Consider the following 26919-nt stretch of genomic DNA (forward strand, 5'->3'; position numbering starts at 1 on the left):
TAACATTGATAGGGTAACAAATGTAAGAAGATGAGATTGATAATAATTAACCCCAATACAGGAGATCATTTTATGGGTTTTGTAACTTACAAATCTACATTAAAATTTCGTTTTTTCATTTGCATACCCTATTCTAAAGAACTTCTTGGCAGCGATGCTACCTTTTACTGTGTGTTTCAGTGCACAGTGGTGGAAAGCAAATATGTGCAAATACGTGGCAAATGTCATTACATCTCTTCACGACAATGAGCTATCACTTAGCATGCTCAGTGTGACTTCCAGTGAGATCATGTGTTCATTCATCCATCAGTTATTCATTCATTCCATCCCCTGAATATTTTTAGTGCCTACTAAAGTATTTCCTAATATCAGTCTTAGCCCTAGACATTGTTGTCTAGTACATTTTATGGAATGTAAATACTGCTTTAATAAGTGAGCAAATGACCAAAACAGTTGTTTCAATCTACCTATAATATAGTAAAATATACATTACATTAAGTAAAATTTGCCACTTTAACTATATTAAGTATACAGTTCAGTAGCATTAAAAGTATTCACATCGCTGTACAACCAATCTCCATAGTTCTTTTCACCTTGTGAAACTGAAATTCTATACCCATTTAATAGTAATACCCCATTCTCTGCTCCCCTGCAACCCCAGCTCCTGGATGCCACCATCACACCTTGTAGCTCTAATAATTTAAACATGCTAGATACTCCATAAAAATTAAATCATGCAGCATTTGTATTTTTGTGGCTGGTTTATTTCACTCTTATTTTAATGTCTATAAGTATCATCCATATTATCCCAGTCAGAATTTCCTCTCTTTTTCATGCTGAATAATATTCATGGCATGTAGTGAACACATTTTATCTAGTTATTTGTTGAGAGACATTTGAGTAGCTTTCAACATATGGCTATTTTTAATAATGCTGCTATGAATACAACTCTACATACATGTCTTTGGAACTTTGTTTTTAATTTTTTTGGGTTTATTCATTCAGAAGTGAAATTGTGGGATCACATGGTAATTCTATTTTTAATTTTTTGAGAAACTGCCATTGTCATTTTTTTTTTTTGACAGGTAGAGTTAGACAGTGAGAGAGAGGCAGAGACAAAGAGAAAGGTCTTCCTTTTTCCATTGGTTCACCCCCCAAGTGACCGCTACGGCCAGTGTGCTATGGCCGGCGTGCTGCGCCGATCCAAAGCCAGGAGCCAGGTGCCTCCTCCTGGTCTCCCATGCAGGTGCAGGGCCCAAGGACCTGGGCCATTCTCCACTGCACTCCTGGGCCACAGCAGAGAGCTGGACTGGAAGAGGAGCAACCGGGACAGAATCCAACTGGACTAGAACCCCGGGGTGCTGGTGCCGCAGGTGGAGGATTAGCCTAGTGAGCTGCGGCGCTGGCCCAGAGAAACTGCCATTTTGTTTTCCACAACTGCACTGCTTTACATTCTCACCCCTAACACACAAGGGCTCCAATTTTTCTTTCTTTCTTTCTTTCTTTTTTTTTTCTTTTTTTTTAATTTGACAGAGTTAGACAGTGAGAGAGAGAGAGACAGAGAGAAAGGTCTTCCTTCTGTTGGTTCACTCCCTAAATGATACTTTTCCATGGCTGGCGCTGCGCCGATCCGAAGCCTGGAGCCAGGTGCTTCTTCCTGGTCTCCCATGTGGGTGCAAGGGCCCAAGCACTTGGGACATCCTCCACTGCCCTCCTGGGCCACAACAGAGAGCTGGACTGGAAGAGGAGCGACTGGGACTAGAACCCAGAGCCCATATGTGAAGCTGGCACTGCAGGCAGAAGATTAACTAAGTGAGCCACGGTGCCGGCCCAAGGACTCCAATTTTTCTACATCCTCACCAACACTTATTTTCTGTGGGTTCGATACTAGCTACTGTGATGGATGTGAGGTGGTTTCATGTGATTTGATTTGCATTTTCTTAATCCAAATTAGTTTTATCTTTCAAGAAGATGTTTCTTTTTTTTAAAATTAAAATTTTATTTAATGAATATAAATTTCCAAAGTACAGCTTATGGGTTACAATGGCTTCCCCCTCCCAAAACTTCCCTCCCACCCACAACCCTCCCCTTTCCCGCTCCCTCTCCCCTTCCAATCACATCATGATTCATTTTCAATTCTCTTTATATACAGAAGATCAGTTTAGTATATATTAGGTAACGATTTCACCAGTTTGCCCCCATATAGCAACACAAAGTGAAAAAAAATACTGTTGGAGTACTAGTTATAGCATTAAATAACAGTGTACAGCACATTAAAGACAGAGATCCTACATAATATTTTTTAATTAATTAATTTTCTATGCCATTTCCAATTTAACACCAGGTTTTTTTTTATTTCCAATTATCTTTATATACAGAAGATCAATTCAGTATATAATTAGTAAAGATCTCATCCGTTTGTACCCACACAGAAACACAAAGTGTAAAAATACTGTTTCAATACTAGTTATAGCATCACTGCACATTAGACAACACATTAAGGACAGATCCCACATGGGATGTAAGTACACAGTGACTTCTGTTGCTGTCTTAACAATTTGACACTCCTGTTCATGGTGTCAGTAATCTCCCTAGGCTCTAGTTATGAGTTGCCAGGTTTATGGAAGCCTTTAGAGTTCGCTGACTTTGATCTTATTCCAATAGGGTCATAGTCAAAGTGGAAGTTCTCTCCTCCTTCAGAGAAAGGTACCTCCTTCTTTGATGGCCCCGTTCTTTCCACTGGGATCTCACTAACAGAGATCTTTCATTTAGGTCTTCTTCTTTTTTTTTTTCTTTTCCATGGTATCTTGGCTTTCCATGCCTACAATACTCTCATGGGCTCTTCAGCCAGATCCGAATGCCTTAAGGGCTGATTCTGAGGCCAGAGTGTTGTTTAGGACATCTGCCATTCTATGAGTCTGCTGTGTATCCCACTTCCCATGTTGGATCTTTCTCTCCCTTTTTGATTCTATCAGTTAGTATTAGCAGACACTTGTCTTGTTTGTGTGATCCCTTTGATTCTATCAGTTAGTATTAGCAGACACTTGTCTTGTTTGTGTGATCCCTTTGATTCTTAGACCTATCAGAGCCATCGATTGTGAACTGAAATTGATCACTTGGACTAGTGAGATGGCATTGGTACATGCCATCTTGATGGGATTGTATTGAAATCCCCTGGCACATTTCTGACTCCATCATTTGGGGCAAGTCTGATTGAGCATGTCCCAAATTGTACATCTCCTCCCTCTCTTTTTCCACTCTGAAATTTAACAGGGATCACTTTTCAGTTAAAATTTAAACACCTAAGAATAATTTTGTGTTAATTACAGAGTTCAACCACTAGCACTAGAACAACCACCACCACCACAACAACAACAAATACTAAAAAGGATAAAGTATTACATTGTACATCTAGAGTCAGGACAAGAGCTGATCAGGTCATTGTTTCTTATAGTGTCCATTTCACTTCAACAGGTTTCCCCTTTGGTGCTCAGTTGTTGCGGATCAGGGAAAACAAGAAGATGTTTCAATCTTCTCTGGAGAGATGTTTACACCAGTGAAAAGCAAGATATTTAACTCACCCACGATTTGCATCCTTTGTGTTCACTGTTTTATCTTTAGTAGGGAAACACACACATATATTCATATACACACAGTTTTTTCTAACATCTACATACAGAGAAATGAAACTAATGCCAGATCTGACACATGAGTACTTTCAATAAGTGTGTTAAGAAGTAACTATGAATTACAAGCACAAATCCCAATCCACTGTGACACGTGAGGAAACATGGATATTTTCCATGTCTGAAGGAGGGATCGACATGAACAGTGTAACCTTGATCATCCTCGGTAGCTAGAGTCAGAAGTATATTACTAAAATGTATGGATAAACTCTCTCTAGCTATTTCTTTCAAACATTTTTTTCTCCCTTGATACTTTTCCAGAGTGGTTTGTTCTCCAATTGTAAAGATGAATGATTTACATGTTACAACTTTTCTTTTTTTCTCTACCTATCCTCAGAAGGAGACATGATTGACAGGTTAGTGTTAATAACAAAACAATTCAATGCTTAGAGATTTAATAAAATGGGAGAAGAAAGAAATAAATTCCTGAGTATCCAATTATGTCGATGTTTAGCTTCTTGGGTAGACAGTGTTATGTGTCCATGTGAATATAAAATGTTTTTAGGGCCCTGTGCTGTGGTGTAGTGTGTAAAGCTGCCGCTTGCAGTGCCTGCATCCCATAAAGGTGCCGGTTTGAATCCTGGCTGCTCCACTTCCAATCCAGCTCTCCAGCTCTCTATTATGGCCTGGGGAAGCAGTAGAATTTGGCCCAAGTCCTTGGGCCCCTGCACTCACGTGGGAGACCAGAAGAAGCTCTTGGCTCCCGGCTTCGGAGTGATGCAGCTCTGGCCATTGTGGTTGTGGCAAATTGGGGAGTGAACCAGGAGATGTAAGACAACCCCCACCTCTGCCTCTCCTTCTCTCTCTGTGTAATGTTTTCAAATAAATAAATAAATCTTTAAAAAATTTAAAAGGACAGTTTTTAAAGATTATTTATTTATTTGAAAGTCAGAGTTACACAGAGAGAGAGAGAGAGAGAGAGAGAGGTCTTCCATCTGATGGTTCACTCCCCAGATGGCTGCAAGGGCTGGAGCTGTGCCAATCCAAAGCCAGGAGCCAGGAGCTTCTTCCAGGTCTTGCTGATGCAGGGGCCCAAGGACTTGGGCCATCTTCTACTGCTTTCTGAGGCCATAGCAGAGAGCTGGATGGAAGTGGAGCAGCCAGGTCTCAAACCGGTGCCCATATGGGATGCTGGCGCTTCAGGCCAGGGCATTAACCCACTGCGCCACAGCACTGGCCCCTTAAAAATGTTTTAAAGAGTTTATTTACTTATTTGATAGGCAGAGTAACAAACAATGAGGATGAGACAGAGAGACAGAGAAATCTTTCATCAACAGGTTCACTTCCCAAATGGCCACAATGGCTGGGGCTGAATCATGCTAAAGGCAGAAGCCTAGAACTCCATCCAAGTCTCCCATATAGGTGGCAGAGGCCCAAGCACCTGGGTCACCCTCAACTGCCCACCTAGGTTCATTAGTAGGAAGCCAGATAGGAAGTGGAGCAGCTGGGACTTGAACTGGCACTAATATAGCACACTAGCATCACAGGCAGTGGCCTAAACCTGCTGCATCACAACACATGTGATCTCAGCATAGTAGATAAAATTATCTACTTAGCTACCTACCAAAACAACTTGATCATGATAAAATTTCCAGGAAGCCAATTAGTCCTACTTCATTGATCCTATCCATCTGAATAGTCTTTCATTCTTCAATCCTTGGAACACCATGGGAAAGGAGCTAGGTCACTATATTTAGTCCCAATCAACTTTGAGTTTGTGCATAGTTTATATCTTTGTCCATTAGACAAGGAATTTGAGTCTTTGGATTCCAAAGGCTGCCTACTGCCCAACACTGAAATTCTCTAATTCTGCTTTTCTTCATTACTTTGCATAAACTGCACTGGTACCAACCACATGTCAAATTCTGGACCCCAAAGGCAAAACTCAGTGCCCCCAGAGCAAGACATATTTATTTTCCCATGGCCACTCAGATGTTCTTATGGATAATTCCATTTGCATTACATTTATTGTTCTAATTTCATCACCTGAATTTCACACTTCTTAGAGATATGGCCTCTCCTGCTTATCCCCAGTGCATCCTAGAAAGCATGCAGATCAAGGTTCTGTCATGGACAGGACTACCAGATATAAATACAGAATGGCCAGCTAAATTTGAATTTCAGGTGAATGATAAGTAATATTTTCGTGTGAGCCTGGCCTATGAAATATTTGAGACATAATTCCATTAAATAATTATTCATTGCTTACCTGAAATTCAAATATCATTGGATATCCTGTGTTTTTATTCGACAAATCTCACAACTCAAGAAATAGAGAATCACATTTCCTAGAAGCTATGACTTTGAAGCCCCTTTGGTCACAACGGGATGAGTAACTGGTCAGGTTACATAACTTCCACATTTCTCACTTTCCTCATCTGTTAAAGGTAATGAAAAATAATCTCCCTTAAGAAGGGCCAGATCAAGATAAACGGATACCCTGGAAAAACTAATGATCCCGTTTCCCCATCTAATCATTATTGTTAAATATTTAAAAATCTGCATGCAATGTACTCAAAGTAGAAAAAAGTTGATTTAACATAAAGTTAATGAGAGATTCTGATATATTAGAAACAAAACTTTTTATGATTTGATTACCTTGGCATCTATGTACCTACACAGCCCCTGAGTCTGACTCTGTTCATAGTGTGCTTGTGCAAGGATTGGTATTAGAGACTGAACTTGAAGTTCTTGCTGTAGTTCCTGGCACACAGTGTGCAGATGTAGCTAAGACTGTTATTCTTAAAAAAATCTATGCCTGAATAATCTACCTCTGAAGACATTGTATAAGAAGGATCTACACACATCATATAATCAGAGCTTCAGATCTGAGAAATGGTCTGGCTTAATTTTACCATTTTACAGAAAAGGACACTGAGGCCTGGACTGAGCAAGTAAGCTCCTCGAGCCTTCTAACCAGGCAGGGGTAGAGCCTACAGTCCTCAGTGTACTTTGCTGCCACAGTACTTTGTGGAGAAGGACACCCACACTCTAGGTATTAAGATAGCTGACATATTCATAAAAGACATCACCCTATAAAGCCAAAATGCCAGGTATATTGAAACACATGTGCAAATATTAACTTTATCATTATGAAATTTTATGAGAAGACAGAAATCTTACTATCACCATTGGACACTTAAAATATTGGCTTCTTTCCCCCAAAAAAAACCCATTCAAATAATACAGTATAACACCAGGGAAGTTGGAGCTAATGATCCTACTAGAGCCATCTCCAAATAAAGGCCAATTTTCAATTGTGAAACAGCTCAAAAGAGTATCCAAGTGTCCTTGGAATAGAGCACGATGCATGTGCAGACTGAAATTACAAATGCTTATTAAAACAGTATGCCCGAAGCAGAGAGGACATACCACGAGCAACAAAGGTCACTGCCTGATGAAGAATTTCCATTAGGCAGCCAGTTTCTTGCTCTATCTCTGATTTTCCTTCTTAATCAGGGGCTAGAAGAGCTGTGAGTGAGTGCTGGAGAGTTAATTTTCCATGAGAGCTAAAACCTTCAACTTACAACTCATTGTTCTAAACATTTTCTTATGTTTTTTTGGCAGCTTGAACGTGCAGGCACATATCTGAGCTGACCTCCTCTGGCTGTAGTTCGCTCACAGTCTGTTCAGAAACAGAGACTAAATACTTCTGACATTGCTTAAGAAAGTAGTCACTTTAAGTGGGTTTACACTGCATTCTTAGTAAAAGTGTGGCTCCACATTCATCGTGTTAATGCTGCAGTTGGAGCCTATGCATAATTATTATCTGAGCGCCATGTGGGGCTAAGAAATGGGAATATTTGAGATGAGCACTGCATGATGGGTTTGATAGGAACTTCAAATACCTCCAGTTTCATTCTCCCATCAGAGTTTTGGTTAAAGATTTTACAGATATATGCTTGAATTTGGGGAGTTTTGGTATGTAAAACTGACAGGTGAGAAATTCTGTGACATGTGGCACAGGGAAAATTCTAGGAAATTCTGTCTTTGCTGGCTAAATACACAGATAAATAATATCACACACTATGAATCTCATTCTGCAGTGTGGCTGACCCATTTAACACAGCTCATTATCAAGATGAGAAAACAAAGTGTTTCCATAAAAATGTTCCATAGACATTAATATACCAGACTTCCTACTCTTAAACTTTAAAAATTAAAATTATTTGTATGATAGGAACAAATTCCAAATGGCATCATAATGGAAAATGAACTTTTATCTCTTAGTTGTTATGAGATTCAACTGTATCAGCCATGAAAAAAATACATTTTTTCCTTTGCTTAGTGTACTTATTGTTAATATGTCAAAGGTTCCTAAACAAGCATACACAATAATATTATTATTTCCACCACATTTAGTTTAGTATTTTTGCACGAATAAAATTGTTAACATGCGGCCTGTGCTGTGGTGTAGTGGGTACCATATGGGTGCCAATACTACTCCAGGCTGCTCCACTTCCAATCCAGTTCTCTGATATGGCCTGCAAAAGCAGTAGAAGATGACTCAAGGGCTTGGACCCCTGCACCCACTCAGGGGACCTGGAAGAAGCTTCTGGCTCCAGATCGGCTCAGCCCCAGCCATTGTGACCATGTGGGGAGTGAACCAGCTGATGGAAGCGCTCTCTCTCTCTTGCTCGCTTGCTCGCTCTCTGCCTCTGCCTCTCTGTAACTCTGCCTGTTACTCTCCACATGGCCTCAATGGCTGGGGTTGGGCTGATCTAAAGCCAGGAGCCAGGAGCTTCATCTGGGTCTCCCATGTGGGTGGATGGGGCTCTAGCACTTGGGCCATCCTCTGCTGCTTTCCCAGGCACATTAGTAGGGAGCTGGATCAGAAGTGGAGCAGCCGGGACTTGAACTGGCATCCATATGGGATGCTGGTCCTGCAGGCCAGGCTTTAACCTGCTGCACTATGGTGTCAGTCCTCAATATTTTTTTTTATGTGTACTTAATGTAACTCAGTCACTCTTGTTTCATTGTTTGTAGGAAAACACACACACAGCTCAGATAACAAAATTTTAACTCATTTCTTTTGCTTATGGTTTTAAAAGCATTATGTGCAGATAAGAGGGTCTCCTTACACCTCAAAGTTCATTGCATGAGATTAAATCATGACACCCCTTCCTACTTCCCCCAGATCCGAATTTCTATTCCTGAAAGTGCTCTGTTCTTTATTCTTTCCCACTCATAACACAGCACTGTGCTGGAAAGTTCTGTAAATGTAGAGTACGTGTTCAGATAGTAAATTTTATTTAATAATGTACAATATTCAACTTCAGATACACCATATATTTACCTTCAACCAGAGGGAGGTCTAGATAGGCCATATCTATTTCTCCCTCCCTCCTAAGTTTCTCTCTCTCTCTCTCTCTCTCTCTCTCTCTCTCTCACACACACACACACACACACACACAAACACGGCATTCTATTATTTTTTTTCCAAGGAGACTTCAGAAGAACTGAATTACATAAGTCGTTTCCAAGAGGTTTTTTGCTCCTTGACAAGAAGATACTCTATTCTCAAGAGCCCACATATATCTAGGCTGTTAATAAGTAAATAATTTCTAAAATTTCCAGATTGGATTTATCTGCATTTTATACCACCTCCCAGGTGAAAAATCCTAAAATTGCACACAAACGTTCTTCCTAAGTAGAGTGTTTTGAGTGCATTCTGGGTAAGCTATTAGAAGTCAGCCATGTGTTTTCCAATCAAGATAACAATAAAAATCTTTAATAAGTAAATTATCCAATATTGTTTAGTCTGAATGACTAAATTTTAAAATGTGTTTAAACATGCACTCTGTCTCTCCCCCTCTCGCTCTCTTGCTCTTTTGGACAAAAGAAAAGACAGTAGACAAAGAACCTACATTGGGGAAAACAGTTAAATAGCAAAGCAGGTCTACATATAAGCACACATAAACAGTTGCTTGAAAGGTATCTTTTCCCTTGAGGTTCTTCGAATTAAAGTTTAAATTTTTTCTCACTGAACACATAGAATTAACCTGTGGAATTTAATCCAAAGAGGTTTTGAGGGCATTTTATTTTGAGACTAAATAATATCATCTTGCCTAAACCAGCAAAGCAGCTTTGACTAGTCACGTAAAAATACATGATCACATACGTCCTACTATTATTTCTTCTAAGCATTGTATCCATAACTCCTCTTCTTGACCTAAGGAGAACCCTACCCTTTGAGTAAAATGTGCCTCTGAAGTAGGCAGGAGGCAAATACCTGGAATCAACACTTGTACCAAGGGAAAGGAAGGCAAAAGCCTGCCAAGATCAGACAGCAGCTCTGTTCACATCACTGCATGGCCCCTGTATGCCAACTGCCCTTCCAAACTTTGGAGATGCAAAGGCGGCAAAATCCAGTTCCCACAAGAGGAGGCTCATTGAAGCACAGCTAAGGAAGACACACAGGCTATTGAATAACTTATCTACCGCAGTGTGGGATTTGCCAGGAGCCCATAAATACAAGTGGGCTTCAAAAAGTTCGTGGAAAATGGAATGAAAAGTTCAGTTATAGTGCAAAAGATTTGAAATCCTGGTGTAGAAGTGTATTCTGAAAAGTCATGGAAAATATATATTATGAAAAAAACTGCATGGAGTTTTAAAAATTATTTATTTGAAAGGCAGAGTTACAGAGGAGAGGGAGAATCTTCTATCTGTTCCATCTGCTGGTTCACTCCCCTAATGGCCTCAACAGCTTGCTGGGGCTGGGCCAGGCTGAAGCCAGGAGCCTGGAGCTTCCTCTGGGTCTCCCACATGGGTGCAAGGGACTTGTTGGTGCTGTAGGCGGCAGCTTAACCCACCATGCCACAGAGCCAGCCCCAGGTTTTGAAAAATTTTGTACCAAAATAAACTTACTTAAATTTTTTTTTCATCTATTTGAGATGCAGAAGGAGACAGAGACAGGGGTGGTGTTAGTGGAATAGTGATAGAGGAACAGAAAGACAGCTCTCATCCTATCTATGTGTTCACTCCCCAAATGCCATAACAAACAGCAGGGACCAGAGCCACAGGCTGAGTAATCAATCCTGGTCTCCCATGGGGATGGAGGAACTCAAGTACTCAAGCTGTTATCTGCTACCTCTGAATATGTGCATTAGCAAGAAGCTGGAGCCAGGAGCTAGAGGTGGATATGGAACCCAGTTATTCTAATATGCTTTGTGGGAATCTTCACTGGTGTTTTAACCACTAGACTAAATGCCTGTCCCCAATTTTTTTTAGTTCTATCTTTCATTCACCAATTGAGGTACTCTCATAAGAAGTGCAACATAGCACCAAAAACGGGGCCAGCGCTGTGGCATCGCAGTAGACTTGAGGCACTGGCATCCCATATGGGTGCTGGTTTGTGTCTGACTGCTCCTCTTCCAATCCAGCTCTCTGTTTATGGTCTGGGAAAGCAGTGGAAGATGACCTAACTGCTTGGGCCCCTGCACCCATATGGGATACCTGGAAGAAGCTCCTGGCTCCTGGCTTTGGATCGGCCCAGCTGTGGCCATTGCAGCCATCTGGGGAGTGAACCAGCGGATGGAAGGCCTCTCTCTGTCTCTACCTCTCTCTGTAACTCTACCTCTCAAATAAATAAATAAATAAAATCGAAAAAATATATATGTGTGTATATATGTACATATATATATATATACACACACACACACACACCCTAACCTTTCTATATATAAAGAGAGCACAAAGGGAAGACCAGGCTGATGCAGTTTTTTTGTGTGCCAGCTGAAAACTCTCATTTCATTCTGTTGGTAACCAGAAGTCCCAGCAGTTCTTGATAAGGATATGCTTTTAGGAAGATAATGGCAGCGGCAACTGTGGGAAGCACTGGAGTTGGGAAGGACACTGGCAGGAGGCCCTGTTCGAGTTTGTCAGTGCCTTTGAAAGTAACCACAGAGGCCTCCATTAAGGCAGGAGCAGGAAGACCAGAAGCATCTTAACCTAGGAGGTGCTTCCAAGGAGAAAGGGAAAGAATTTAAGGGCAATTAAATACATGTGGTGAAGGACAGGAGCTAAATCGTTTTCGACTGGCATGTTTTTCAACCTCAGTCCTTTGTCCTCCTTACTTTCCATGTCCATCATCAATGGCTCAGCTCCTTTTTCAAGTCACATACATATCTCTTATCACCATATGACCTTCTCTACACAAATGAGTCAGATACACAGTTCTCCAGACAATTCCTTGGGTTGACAGAGTAGGCACTCAATTGAGAGCTTGAGATACCTTCTTAGGCATGTTAGTGCTACCTCAGGATCCAATCTCTTCCATACCACCCCTAACCTACCAGAGGCCTAGGAGTCATCCTTAACACTTTCCCTTCCTTCATCCCATGCCTAATACCACTCCAAATCCTTAGGTTTTACTTTCTCAATATCATTTGAATCTGCTCACTTCTCCCCATTCCCACTCCTATTGTCCCAGCTCCATCAACCATCATCTCTGGCCTGGACATTTTCAATAGTCTCCCACATGCTATTCCCACATTTACTCCCATCCCCCCCAAATGCATCCTCTTCACCATTGTCAGAATGAACTTCTGGAAATGCAAATCACTTTGTGGCACTTTTTGTTTCAACATAGGAATGGCTTCTCCATTGCTCTAAGGATGAGAGAACAAACTCCTCAACCCAGCTTTGAATGGGCCTCAATATTCTTTCATTCTCTGTGCTAATTAACTACCATATTGTATTCTGGTCTCAGCTTAAGTAACTATTCCTCAAGAGCACCCTTCCTGACTTCACTAACTAGGTCAGTCAGCTGTTTATAATTCTCCCTGTCTACCTCTCTATCTAGCCTTAGCATACGTGAGATCTTCTTTTTATTTCTGTTATCTAATTTAATGTTTCTTTCTCCAACTAGGCAGTAAATTCCACGAAGCAGGGGCCATGTCTGTTTATGCTCACCATTGAACTCTCTTCCTCTCTAACACAAAACCTGACACATACTTGATACCCAATGAAAAAAGACAAACTAAATGAATAAGGCCACAGCTTCCAATGTGGACAAACAGGGGGATGAAGAAAATAACTACTCAGAGTTGGGCACTGTGGAGAGTTGGACCTCGATGGATTCAGTGTGGGACAAACTACACACATTTTTCTTTAGATCCCTACAGAATACCCAGGTAGGCAATGGGATATACAAAATAGAGTCATCCCTCAGTTTCTTCAGAGCGTATTGTGTCCAGGACCCTGGAGGATATCAAATATGTATATGCTGAAGTCCATTATATGAAATGACATATTTGCATATAATCTACCTACATCCTCCCACGTACTTGACATCATAGTTGTTTATATTATTTAGGGAATAACAAGAAAAAGTCTGTAAATATTTTTAAAAGACCCAATTTAAAAAAATATTTTATATTCTTGAATGGCCGAATCTATGGATGTGTAACCCCTAGCTACAGAACCCATGTACATAGAGGGACAAGTACACTTTTAAGAGAGAAGGTGAAACTGGGAGTCCTCATCCATGTGTACTTGAAACTTGGCAGTATCAAGGAGGTGGGCACAGAAAAGGTATTGCAAACTCAAATGCCTGCAAGAATTACCCAGATAAAGTACACTAAGGGACACTGTGAAATGGTGAAGTATGAGACAAGTAGGAGTGGGCGTGAACTGGAGGGTGCATACTGTGCTCTAAGACACGCAAACTCAGATTAAAAGGAAACATCCTATCAGCAAAACAAAACAATTCTGAAAGTTCTGTTCAGTTCTTCTAGAGGGCTATTTGTCAACCTGGATGTGAAGGAAAAGAAGATCAAAGTTAAAGCCCTAAAAATGTGGAGAAGAAGCCAGCCAAGGAGGTGAAAACATCGTGATCACAGAAGAGAACCTGGGGAGCAGTCTCCAGCAAGCCAAGAGAGAAAGCTTCTCTAAAAGAAAAGCGTGAATCAACAATGTCAATGCTTCAAAGAGTTCAAGTACAATAGGATTAAAATTAGGCTACTGGCCAGCGCTGCAGCTCACTAGGCTAATCCTCCGCCTGAGGCGCCGGCACCCCGGGTTCTAGTCCCGGTCGGGGCGCCGGATTCTGTCCCGGTTGCTCCTCTTCCAGTCCAGCTCTCTGCTGTGGCCCAGGAAGGCAGTGGAGGATGGCCCAAGTGCTTGGGCTCTGCACCCACATGGGAGACCAGGAAGAAGCACCTGGCTCCTGGCTTCAGATCGGCGCAGCATGCAGGCCATAGCAGCCATTGGGGGGGGGGGGGGTGAACCAACAGAAGGAAGGCCTTTCTGTCTCTCTCTCTCTCACTGTCTAACTCTGCCTGTCCAAAAAAAAAAAATTAGGCTATTGGATTTGGCTGTTAGGAACTGGCATCAGCAACATTAGCAAAAGCAGTTTCATGCTGAACTCATGCTAACACTCGGTTTCTAGCTATTGAGCCAGGCTGAATCCACTCTTTCTCCATAAACAGGGTTACCTAAAGGCACTGTTTCTGACCTTGGCGAACTCAATTTCCTTTTTTTTTTTTTTTTTTTTTTGATAAACCTAAGTATCTCATAACCTCCTTTAATGTGTGGTTTTTTTTTTAATAAAGCATTAATGAAAATGAAAGCAAGGGTAATTTTACATATGTTTCAAGGTCTTCTTTTGAATACCAACAACCTTGAGAAGTACATAGTATAGGTATTACGCCCATTCCATGAGAATACAGAAGTCAGGGAGGTGAAGGGTCGACATTCAGGTTAGTGCCCTGATCACAACAAGCCGAATCTGGGTGCCTCTGGTCCCCGGTTAGTCTAGCTGCTAATGTATCACCTGAAGCATCACACCCTTACCACAGAAAACAGAGCAAGTTCCATTTGGATGGGTTTTATGTACAAATGATACTAAAAGCAACACTACTTTCTTTAGTGAGAGAATGGGTGAATACTATGGGCCTGGGTTTTATCAAGATTACCTGGCAGCCTAAGAGCAACCCTGCAAGGGAGGCTACCACAGGGACTCAGTACTTTTCCAAGGTCATACTGGTAAGAAACTCAGATGGTCTGGACTGGGGTCTGCTCTGTCTGAAGTTCACTCACTGCACATTAGTCTTCAGGAACAAATCAGAATACCACCTACAGCACAAATGCCCAAAATGCAGCCCTAAGTCAGCTTGGTAGAGACACAGTGTCATCCTTGTCCAAAACTGAAGGCATGGGGAGCATCAATCCCTTCATTCTCTTGTCCTCCACTGCCTGCCATGTTTGTTACCATCCAGAACCTGCCACGTCCAGTTTCAAGTCAACTGTATGAATTGTTGATGTCATGCAAATTCAACCATTAGGCTCCTAATTTTCTATTCCGACTCCAGGTTTCTTTTTAAAAGAAGGGTGGGAGTAATATATTTTGGCATATTCCATCTTTTTTTTTATTTTTTAACTTTTATTTAATAAACATAAATTTACAAAGTACAGTTTATGGATTACAATGGCTTCCCCCCATAACTTCCCTCCCACCCACAACCCTCCCAACTGCCGCTCCCTCTTCCATTCCATTCACATCAAGATTCATTTTCAATTATCTTTATATACAGAAGATCAATTTAGCATATATTAAGTAAAGCTTTCAACAGTTTGCACCCCACAGAAACACAAAGTGTAAAGTACTGTTTAAGTACTAGTTATAGCATTAAATCACATTGTACAACACATTAAGGACAGAGATCCTACATGAGGAGTAAGTGCACAGTGACTCCTGTTGTTGACTTAACAAATTGACACTCTTGTTTATGGCGTCAGTAATCACCCTAGGCTCTTGTCATGAGTTGCCAAGGCTATGGAAGCATTTTGAGTTTGCTGACTCCAATCTTATTTAGACAAGTTCATAGTCAAAGTGGAAGTTCTCTCCTCCCTTCAGAGAAAGGTACCTCCTTCTTTGATGGCCCGTTCTTTCCACTGAGATCCATCTGTCATATACTAGTGACTTCCATGTTGAAAACTCTAGTATAGCCTGTGCTTACATGGTGTCTTTTTAAAAGCATATCTGCTTAACTCTAATACATTACCTAGTTGTTATATGGAGTCACCTGTGGAGACTTTAATAGAAAAGCAAGGCAGCAAATTAATGCCATATGATTAGCTTTGACTAATACTGTTTGTTTATCCAAGGTCCGTCAGAAGAATGGACTGTATTTTTAAGCTATGACTTGTTTTCCATATCTGCAGAGACATGTCTGTAGTTAACTGGACATCTAATTTTCCACTTATTCATCTTTCTCTTTACAGATAGCTCTTTGGCTATTCAGTATGTGCATAAGGCAGAGAAAAATAATTATAGGAAAAGGGACATAGCAAATGTCATAATTAAACAATGCATTTGCAAACTACACTCAATACACATGAAACGTCTTGATTGCTCTAATCAGGTAGACTAGATTTTCAGCAAACACTTTTTTAAGCAGACATGTATCTAAAGTCAGAATCAGGGAGGCAGCGCTGAGGATCAACTTAGAAGACAAAAATGAACTTAATTTACCTCTGTTTTTAAGTCAGTTATAAAGAGAAATAAAAATGTAAATAAATGGAATTAAAGAACATTAGGGCATCTTCAGTGACCTTCCAGAACAGGTTTATTTTTCTCTTGTCTGAACTCTCATTAAAAAAAAGAAAAAGCTTTTGTGAGTACCAATGGCAAGTGCAGAAATGTATTGCCTCAAAATATGATTTAAACTTTTATTTTACAGCTTGGAGATTAAAGTTTAGAGCAAATACAATTGTAGGGGTCAATGAAAGTAAAAGATCTATGTGGGAGAATGGTGTTAGCACAAGTTAAAAAACATTCACTGTTTTTATAAAGAAAAAAACCCTGTCTGCCAAAAAACAAGAAATGATGATCAAAAGGGATTTAGGCCAATTTACGGGCAAAAAATCTCAAGCTATGAAGTACAGAGTCAAGAAGTTCAAATCCTCTTATTCTCTCTTTCTCTACTTTGTGGTGTTTGAAGTTTATTTGCAAAATGTTTAGCTTGGTTCCCCAGCTAACTAATGGGCCAGTTGAGAGTGCCATGGGTCTGCTGAATTGTGATCTGCGGAGAATAAGCAAGACAAGGAAGCTAATTTTATGGTTACCAAAAAATTTAACTAGAGAATTAAAGTTTCATATAGCCCTATCCTCAGGAGAGCTCTGCCTGATTGCAGAGAGAGCTAAAAACCAGGATCCAAAAGCACAACAAACCAGTTCTGTTATAAGGACTTTGCCCAAGATATGTTCAATAAATGGAAAACTACATTTGCTGCCTGCCTTCCATAATGAGCCACGACAGTAAAGCAAATTTTGTTCTGGGAAGCAGGCAAATGGGTTTTACTCTTCAACTTGGCTACTAACTTTTAGTGAAACCAAGGTCAATTTCTCAGAAGCTGTTTTCTTACGCATTTGTCTCTGTTTCAAAGATGAAGATAACGACCCTTTCCTCCTTTTGCAGTGTGGTTCCTTCCCACCACCTTGTGTCCTCCAGCACACTGCCAGTCGTGCTAGGGTAAAATCTGCCTCCTACTTCCCACGTGGAGACAGGAGCAATGCAGTAGCAAGCTTCTAGCGAACCTGATGAGACTCCCGGCCAGGGCAGAGGCTCCAGAGGGCTTTCCTGCCATTCCGGAAGGAGTCATAAATGAAATGAAAATCTTCAAAAGAAATTCTACCTCAAACTACTTCCCTCTCCAGTGATCTTCCCAAAACCCCATTCTTATAGAATTCCAATTCTTGGTCGAGTGTCAGCTGTGACATTTTCCATCTAGTAATTTAAGGGCAATTTATTGTGAAGAGGTAATTTATTAAGTAAGATTCAAGAGGGCAGGGGACTATCATAACTGGGAAGGAACTCAGCTCTTATCTTGAGTTCCTCTCTCAGGGCTTCTAGATACACCTGATTTCAGGGAAGGAGAAAGCCTCACCAAAGTCCTAATGTCTGAATTCTTACCCATTCTGTGGTACATCATTAGAAGTAGAATGTAAAATGTAAGTTCCCCGATTTCATGTTACAGGTAACATGTTACAGGGTAAGCTGTAAATAATGGATCTGTGTAGGAAGCCTCACACTGGAGAGGAAACTAGGAAGGCCATGTTACCTCATTTGGCCAAGGGCCAGGTCTAAATCCTAAATCTCTTGAAAAATACTAATTTTTTTTTCTGTGCTGATTATGATGAATGGCCCATTGTGAAGGGGGGCAAAAAGGCACCATTTATAAGCAGGAAATGTGGGCTTCTATGAAATGCTCTGTCTCTGCCTGCCTTGATCATGTGTACACTCAATACTGCATTCAATTCATGAATGAAATTAATTCTTGTTTAATAATAAGATGTGCAGCCACATTGAAAAGAAGAGAATTGTGTAGTGATGAAGACAGCCACCCCGAATGCAGACCAAATGCAGACTGAAGGCACCAAGAGTCTAGTTCTATTTTGTTACGTTCCTTCCCATGTCTTTTTCTGGCTCAGGGCAATCAGTGATCCCAGCTGCCTTTCTTCTACAGCTTTCCACAATGCTTCCAGGGCAGGTATGTCAAGGATCTTCTTGTCTTTCCTTCCCTAGCCTCATGTTAGGATCTGTTGCCTGCTCCCCAAGGGATGAGTTCCAGCTGAGAGTTGATAAGATTCCAGGTCATTGGAAAAGGCTTTTGCTAGTGGGTGGGAGTTCTGGGCATTCCTTAAAAGGGAAAGTGTTCTTGGCTTTTTGCCAAAACTATAGCCAAAATGAAAAGTGATGCCATGCCTCCCTTCCTCACTCCTTGTACGCTCTGTGTTCTTCCCAGGGCTATTGCCCAGGCCAGCTCAACACATAGCATCCAGGGAAACATCTGCTCTCGTGCTGCATTCTCTAGTTCAATCTCTCTGTTCCAGGCTGCCTTGGATAGCAAAGGTCTAAAACTCAGTGAAGCATATATGGTCTGTGGGCTAGCGCCAGAATAGAAAAGCTATGGTCCATGGAGAAATCCAGTCTATTGCCTGTTTTTGTAAATAGTTTTTATTAGATTAACAGCCATGCCAGCTCATTTTATTTGTTACTGTCGGCTCTGGGGCTACAATGGCTAAGTTGAATGTGGTCTTCTGTATCCTCAGATTCAACCTATTGTGGCTTGAAAATAATTTGGAGGGAAAAAAATGTATCTGTTCGGAACACTTACAGTGTTCTTTTCTTGTTGTCCTCTAAACAATGTAACAATTATTAACATAGCATTTATGATGTATTAGTTAGGATGGATAATTGATAGATTACTTATAGTATAATGGGAGGATGTGCATAGGCTATATGCAAATATTATACCATTTTATATGAGCCTTGAGCATCTGTGGATTTTGGTATCCACGTGGGGTTCTAGAACCAATCTGCCATACACATCAAGGGATGTCTGTAATTATGAGAGAGGCTATAGTTTGATCAATAAAGCCAAAAATACTTGCTCATTGGTCCTCTGCAGAGTGTGTTTACCTCTGGTGTATTACTTTTAATTTTTAAAGGAACTTTATTTTTAAAAATTTTATTTGAAAGGCAGGGAGGTGGGGTGAGAGAGAACTTGAGATATTTTCTGCTAGTTTACTCCCCAAACAGCCAAGGCGGGTCCAGACTGAAGCCAAGGGCTCAGAACTCAATGTTGGTCTCCCACATGGTGCAAAGGATCTACGTCCTTGTGCCATCACCACTGCATCCCAGGAAGCTGGAATAGAGAGGAGCCAGGACTCACACCCAGGCACTCTGCTATATATAAAGCAGGTGCTTGAAATAATAGCTTAACTGCTGCACTAAACAGCCATCACTGGCCCCTGGTTTAGACAATTGTAAAAGGTAGTTGAAATATCCAGCATTTGATTAGGTGAAGCTACAAATTTCTAATTAATATACCAAGCTTTTAGTGAGAAATAGAGCAAGTCTCATGGTCTGAACTTATTTAGGACTATCTAGCTTAGAAACATTGAGTGTTTCATATAGTCTAGCACAACTCATTAGATTTATGTATATTGAGGAACTGAGCCAAAGCTACATCTACCATAAACTCTAACTTTGCTTCAATTTGCCATTGTTTCCTTTAGAACATGAGGGTCTAATATTTGGCAGATGTGGCATTTGGGAGGAAGGTTCAGGATTGCAGAATGTTATATAGCCCAGAAAGTCCCAAACAAACAAGTTTTTTTTTTTGTTTGTTTGTTTTTGTTTTTGTTTTTTGTTTTGTTTTGGTTTTTTTTTTTTTTTTTTGCATGCTCAGTTGAGAAACTGAGGGATCTCTATCTTGGTTCTTTTGTTCTTGGTCCCTCTCCTCTGGAAACTTGTGAATGAGCGTTGGCTCTAGTCTTCATCAAGACCCAAACATTCTTGGGTTCTCTGAGCATCATACCACTCAGTAGCACTCAGTCTCATTTCCCATCGTTATGCAAAATGACTATATTTGTTGGGTCTTTCAAATGTGTCTATTCCAAAAAGACTCGTCATAGCAGACCTTCTAATGCAACCATGTTTTCCCACTTTCATGAGGATAATCTGTAGTGTAAAGGAATGGCTAAATAAAAAGCACATTCCACATTGTTGTTTAATTTAAACTATCTCTTTTCGTACCCTAAGTACTAATGAGGCAAGTGAACAATTTGAATATGGTTATCTGGAAAGTTACATTTAGGAAATCAGGATGGGACAAACCTTTTAAATATACCAGTTTTAACAGTGAAGGAAAAAGCAGTGCTGCTTTTGGGAATTCAACAATGTATATTACATTCAATAATGAGGATAATAATAAGAGCAAAGGAATGTCACATGCAAAGTCCCAGAAAAAGCAGAGTCCCATTTGTAAATAGCAAACTTCAATGAAGGTCACATTTTTTTTCCCCCAGTTCACAAAATCTTTGACTTCTACCCACCAGGAAACATGATAAAATATATAAAATTGCTGTTCTGTGGGTCTCTAACAATTCTTCCTGGTTTAGACATTTGTGTCTGTATAAGGATGAAAAACTGGCACGACAATAAAACAAAATGGAGTTCTATAGTCATGGTTAACTGAAACACCTGCAACCTGGATTGATTGCAATATTTGGCCCCACAGGACGAGTCATATGATTGCTAATGTCAGTGTGTGTCAGAAAAACTCATCCCACAACAGCTGATTTACATTATAGCTCTAGTTCAGAGACAGAACATCAGAAAACAGATTTGTAGTTTAGTCCATCAGCTCTTCAGAAGGATTGGGAATAAAAGAGCCTTGAAAGAAAATGAGGATCAATATAAGGAGAATTGCTTTGCTGCCAGAAAAACTCGACAGTGTAGGAAATGGATTCACAGCATCACTCGGAGGTGGAATTCAGGATCCAATGGGAAGGTGCTTCTCTATATTATCCTACATCGATCACATAATTTTATAGTTGGAGGATCCTTAGTTGTAATCTGATTCAATCTCTCATTTTAGAAATGAGGACTGTGCTGGTGCCCATACAAATACTGGTTCAGGAAAATGGTGGCACAAAGGATATAAGTGAACAACACAAAGATGAACCAGACATTGACCCTCCCCATCTCCCAGGAGTTCATTGCCTGCAAATGGAACCAAGATATACATGAACACTACGAAGTAGAAATATGCACATACATTTGAGAATGTAAGCTTTAAATGCAGCTCCAGGAGCATTCAGAGGAAGAAAGGCTTACTTCTGGCTGGGGTAGGGGTGGACTGGGCAGGCAGGGAGGGAGGTTTAGGGAGCAGCTCTCAGGCAAAAAAAAGGAATCAGGGGCCAGCACTGGGACGTAGTGGGTAAAGCTGCCTCCTGCCGAGCCGGCATCCCATATGGGCTCCAGGTAGAGTACTGGCTGATCCAGTACCAATTCTGCTCCAGCTCTCTGTTACGCCCTGGGAAAGCAGTAGAAGATGGCCCAAGTCCTTGGGCCCCTGCACCTGTGTGGGAGACCCAGAAGAAGCTCCAGGCTCCTGGCTTCAGATCTGCCCAGCTCTGGCCATTATGACCATTTGGGGAGTGAACCAGCAGATAGAAGACCTCTCTCTCTCTTTCTCTCTCTCTCTTTCTGTCTCTGTCTCTCTGCCTCTGCCTTTCTGTAACTCTGCCTTTCAAATAAATAAAATAAATCTTTAAAAAAAAATGAATCATCAACCTGGATCCTGAAAAGAGTCCCAGGCAATGCTGGAAACACAGTTGTAAGCCAACAGATAATCCCTGTCCTCATAAAATACCATGGCTCAGGGACTGGGAGTGTTCTTTTATGTAGACTTGGAGAAGGGGAGTGGTAAGTTAATGTCTTAGGCAATTTCTATCTCTGTTGCACAGAAATTGGGAGGAGAAGGAACACAAGGGATCTTCATGGGAACAGAGAGAAACTTGACAGATCCTCCTCCTCACAGGGTGCTCTGCCCTGTGAGGGTCTCGTATTCTGGGACTATTGGCTTAATCCATACTTTGGGAGTATAGAGGAGGGAGATAAGTGGCACATTGTACTCTCTGTTCCCTGACAAGAGTTGCTCCTTGACAAAATGCCAGCCAGGCACTTCTCAGCCCTCTTCTCAACCTTGGTCTATAGACTACAGACTCAACACAAATGATTTTGCCCACCCCCTCACCCTCACCCCTGCAAATTAAAAAGACAAGGACAAACAATAACAGAGTTTCTAACAGCTCAAGGCCAATCCCATGTTAGGATGACCCCAGCTCCCCCTAAACGCACCTACCAGAGAAAGCTCAAGGCAGCCAAAACAATTAATTCACCGTTTGTTCCAACCAACACCAGTCATAGGCCCCTATCCACCCTTTTTTAGAGCACGGATTAAAAAGGGTTTACCACTCTAATCCTTTCTCTGTCCCTTAGAGATGCATATGGTTTTCTTACAGCTCAGGAGTGTCCTTCTCAAAGACTTGAAAGTCATTCCTTCTGTGGGGGAATGGACTCCTACTGTGTGCAGTTGCACCCAAACAGACTCAGCTGGCTTAATCAGCATATAAACTGAACCAGCCTTACTGGGCCACTCCTCCCTGCCTCTGCTAACTACCTATTTCTCCCATTAAGATGCACAGTCAACTCTGTACCAATCGAAGTTCAGTTCGGTTCACACTGGACACTCTTCCGCGTTGTTGAGTCAAGTCTGCTCTTACCATTTTAAACACTGCTTTATCATTCATGGTCATCTGGATCTGGCATCATCAGGCCCTTGGATGTAACCTGCAGCATGCATTGAGTCCTCACCTGCAAGCTCCTTTGGGTGTCCAGTGGTGAGTATGACTTTTGAGCTCAGGCTCCAAACAAATGTCCACTTGAAGCAGTGAGGACAGATTTTCACTCTCACAATTTGGAAGCTGGGTTAGAGTCCCAGGCTTCCTTCAAAAGGAACCTCCTGACTTGAAAGTTTTTATTCCTCTATAGATAATTGTTTCCAGTGGGCACTCACTCCCTGACTCCAGGACAAGACTTATTTTTCCTGACTCCCTGTGAGGCCCCTTTGTTCTTCCCTTCCCATGGGAAACTTTCAGCACTTAGAGACCCCCTTAGAACTCTTGCTGACTCCATGCTGCACCATGAGGGCAATAACTCTGCCAGCTTTTTGTTGACTTGACAGTAGTCAAGATAATTCAGAACTTCAGTGTTTTCTGTAGGAATCTCCTTAAATGGACTCCTCTTAAGACCTCACCTGAATCTGTAATTTAGAAATACATGAAATTTGTATACCTTAATGAAATTAAAATATAAATAAAAGTCTACCAACAAAAAATAAATAAATAAATAGACCTCACCCTTCCCAGTAGCCAGGAACTCAATCCATGTTTCTTATGTGGGTGGTGGTAACCTAAGTACTTGTGACATTACCTGTTGCCTCTCAGAATGCACATTATAGGATGCTGAAATCAGAAGCAGAGCCCACACTCAAACCCAGACGCTCCCAACGGGATGCAGGCATCCCAAGAGGCATCTAAGCATCAAGTCAAATAGGCCTCTTTTGCCATATAAAAAAAATTGTACTATAAAAGCCATATACCCTAGAGATTATAAAATTATATATTTGCAAATTAGCTTAGTGGTACATATGCTCCTCAGTTTATGAAATGATCACATCTTGATAAACCCATCATAAATTGAACGTACTTTAAGTCCAAATACGTCCAATCCTGAATGAAAGGTATGCAAAGAATGTAGGATGTGCTTTTAAAAATATTTATTTATTTGAAAGCTAGGGTGACAGAAAGAGGAATATACACACATAATGAGAGAGAGAGAGCGCACGCAATATCTTTCATTTGCTGGTTCATTCCTTAAATGGGAGAGAGAGAGGTAACTTAGGTTACCGCCACCCACATAAGAAACATGGATTGAGTTTCTGTCTACTGGGAAGGGTGAGGTCTATTTATTTATTTTTTGTTGGTAGAATTTTATTTATATTTTAATTTCATTAAGGTATACAAATTTCATGTATTTCCAAATTACAGATTCAGGTGAGGTCTTAAAAGGAGTTCATTTAAGGAGATTCCTACAGAAACCATTGAAGTTCTGAATTATCTTAACTACTGTCAAGTCAACAAAAAGCTGGCAGAGTTAGTTGAGAGAGAGAGAGAGAGAGAGAGAGAGAGAGAGGTCTTTCATTTGCTGATTCATTCCCTAAATGGCTGATGGCTGCAACAACCAGGTCTAGGCTAGGCTGAAGCTCAAAGCTAGAAGTCAGGAGCCAGGATCTCCATCCGGGTCTCCCACCTAGATGGCAGAGTCCCAAGTACCTGAGCCGTCTTCTGTTGCCTTCCCAGGTGCATTAGCAGAAAGCTGGATGGGAAATGCAGTAGCTGGGATACCAACCAACACTCACATTTGTGATGTAACATGCTCTTCCACAACCTTGGCCCCAGGGTGCGTTTTTGTTAATGAAAAAAGGAGACTAATTCTGTTCTAAAGTAAAACAATTGGTTGTTTCAGAATGAGGATGATAGGAAGGATGGGACAAGACCTGAATGGGCAAAGAAAGTTGGAGAAAAGGAATGTTTTGTTGTGATGGTAAATTAGTCTACTCAGACTATCATAACAGAATATCTCAAATCCTGCGGCCTAAATATCAGAAATCTGTCTTCTCAGCATTTTTGGAGGTTGGAAGTTTGGAACCTAGGTCCTAGCGTGATTCTGGTGAGCGCTGTCTTCCTGTTTTCACACAGTGCCCCTCCAGGTGTCCTCACATGGAGAAAAGAGTGGACTTGGTGATGAGTTCTTTGATGCCTCTTCTTATAAGGGCACTAATCCCATCATGAGTGTCTCATCTTCATGACCTCTCCTAAAGCTACCCATCTTCCTGAAGTCCCATCTCCAAATACTTTCATGTTGAGAATTAAGACTTCAACATGTGAACTTTGGGGAAAACACTTCAGTCCATAGCAGTGGTCACAGCTAGCTACAATTAAATGGATTTATGTATAAAGTTGTATAAAGAAGCTTTAATATCATCAGTGTAGTCGTGCAAAACTGGAGTTGGGTTTCAATCTCTTATAGTTTCTTGGATTAGTGACCTGGTCTTGACAAGTGGCTGTGAAAGGTTTTTCCTTACCTTTTCAGTAATCTGCCTAGGAAGCAAAGATTCTGCCTCATCAAAATAATTCTCTGTGCTTCATGTTGTCCTTAGCATGCCCTTGATTATTTACGAGAACTGGATCTTCTCATTTCCAAAAGAGCTAAGGTTCTAGTTTTGTTTTTGCTTTTCAACAATCAGCTTCCCTCCTATTTTGAATTTTTTTATGTCACTCTGGTTAAGTAGGTAACCAATCAGTATTTAATAGTAACCTGTGATCTTATTTAGTCAACTGTTCAAACCTTTTGACATTTTTGACAACTTTGCCTTTTCCAACTCAAATCATAAATGAAGTCTTCTTGATTTCCAGAGGGCAGCTGGAAAATCTCAAAGGATTTGCTCTTTCACCTTGTAAAAAAGAGATGTCAAAAGAATTGAATTTACTTGATGGGTTGAATTGTATGAAAAGTGCTGTCTAATGAAAAGAAATGTTTAACTTCCCTAGGATGTATTTGTAGAGGTAAATGTTATACCTGAAAAATTGTATAAACTTCCTAGAAATTTGTCAATGTTTTTGCTGCCTGGGTAATATCTTTGCACTGCTTTGTCTGATACCAGGTAATAATAGATAATTTTATGTCATAATTCCAATTGTTATTTATATCTCATAGAAATAATAAAATTTCATCAGTTTTTTTTTTTACAGTGAACTCTCATCAGATCTTTAACCATTGCCATTTTAAGTCTTTTGTCATCCACAAATTATTACTGTTTTACTCTGATGCCTTCCTGAGAGCTACTGCAATCGGCTCAAGCCAAAGGGCTGAATGACTCAGAGAATCATGGAAAGGACTATGGCAGGTACTCTGGGGTACAATCTTTTGATGCCATTGCTGAAATCACTTTGAGATCATCCCACTGAACTGGTACAGGATTATCAGAATGCTAGTGGAGAAAATGACAGGTTCATAAAACTGCTAAACCAAGATCAAGGAGAACAAAATTAATTATACTGAACTGACTAAACCAATAATGGATTATTATTCTTTTATGGCCTTTGTTTGGAATATTGCTGGCTCTTTAGTCTATCTTTGAGATATAAGGAAACCCTGTTTTCATTCCTCTTAGGGTAACTATGACCCATAGCAATCTAGTAAACTAAATTTTTATTTTAAAAAAAATTGAAGCATTTATCTTTGTCTCCCTACCTGATCTCTCGAGAATTCAGAAGCTGCAGTTGAATATTCTTATTTGCATGACAATATAGTTATTGGCATCAGTTTAATAAAAATCTGTTCTCCTTATAATAGACTATAATTGGAGTTGGCCAAATTATATGATCAAGGCTTTCGCTGGAATGCCCTATCTGAGAATGATAAATGAAATCAGAAATAATCAGATTTAAGTAGCCAAAGTTGACTTTATAGATTCAGTGTTTACAAAGTGCTTTTTGAGGGGTTGGTGCAGAGGGTTAAGCCACAGCTTGCGATGCTGTCATCCCATATGGGTGTAGGTTCAAGTCCTGGCTGCTCCACTTCCAATCCATCTTCCTGCTAATGCACTTGGGGAAGCAGCAGAATATGACCCAAGTACTTGGGCCCTGACACCCACATGGGAGATCCTGGATGGAGTTCCAGGCTTATGGCTTTGGCTCAGCACAGCCTTGGCCATTGCAGCCATTTGGAGAGTGAACCCGTATCTCTCTCTCTCTCTCTCTCTCTCTCTCTCTCTGTGTGTGTGTGTGTGTGTGTGTGTGTCTGTCTGTATCTAT

At 40.8% G+C, this 26919-nt stretch overlaps 1 protein-coding gene across 7 annotated transcripts in view; it reads right to left on the reverse strand.

The window, feature by feature from the left end:
• CELF2 (CUGBP Elav-like family member 2) overlaps nucleotides 1-26919 on the reverse strand; it is a 599463-nt gene that overhangs the window by 562220 nt on the left and 10324 nt on the right. Inside the window, exon 1 of one of the 7 annotated variants that reach the window (XM_062210927.1) lies at nucleotides 12000-12006. The exons of the other annotated variants lie outside the window; for them this stretch is intronic. The gene's annotated coding sequence lies outside the window, so the exon portion shown is untranslated. Of the gene's footprint in view, nucleotides 1-11999; nucleotides 12007-26919 lie in introns of those variants that run through there. 7 annotated transcript variants of the gene reach the window in all.

The sequence above is a fragment of the Lepus europaeus genome, chromosome 14, assembly GCF_033115175.1.
Source record: "Lepus europaeus isolate LE1 chromosome 14, mLepTim1.pri, whole genome shotgun sequence".
In the NCBI taxonomy this organism is placed as follows: domain Eukaryota; kingdom Metazoa; phylum Chordata; class Mammalia; order Lagomorpha; family Leporidae; genus Lepus; species Lepus europaeus.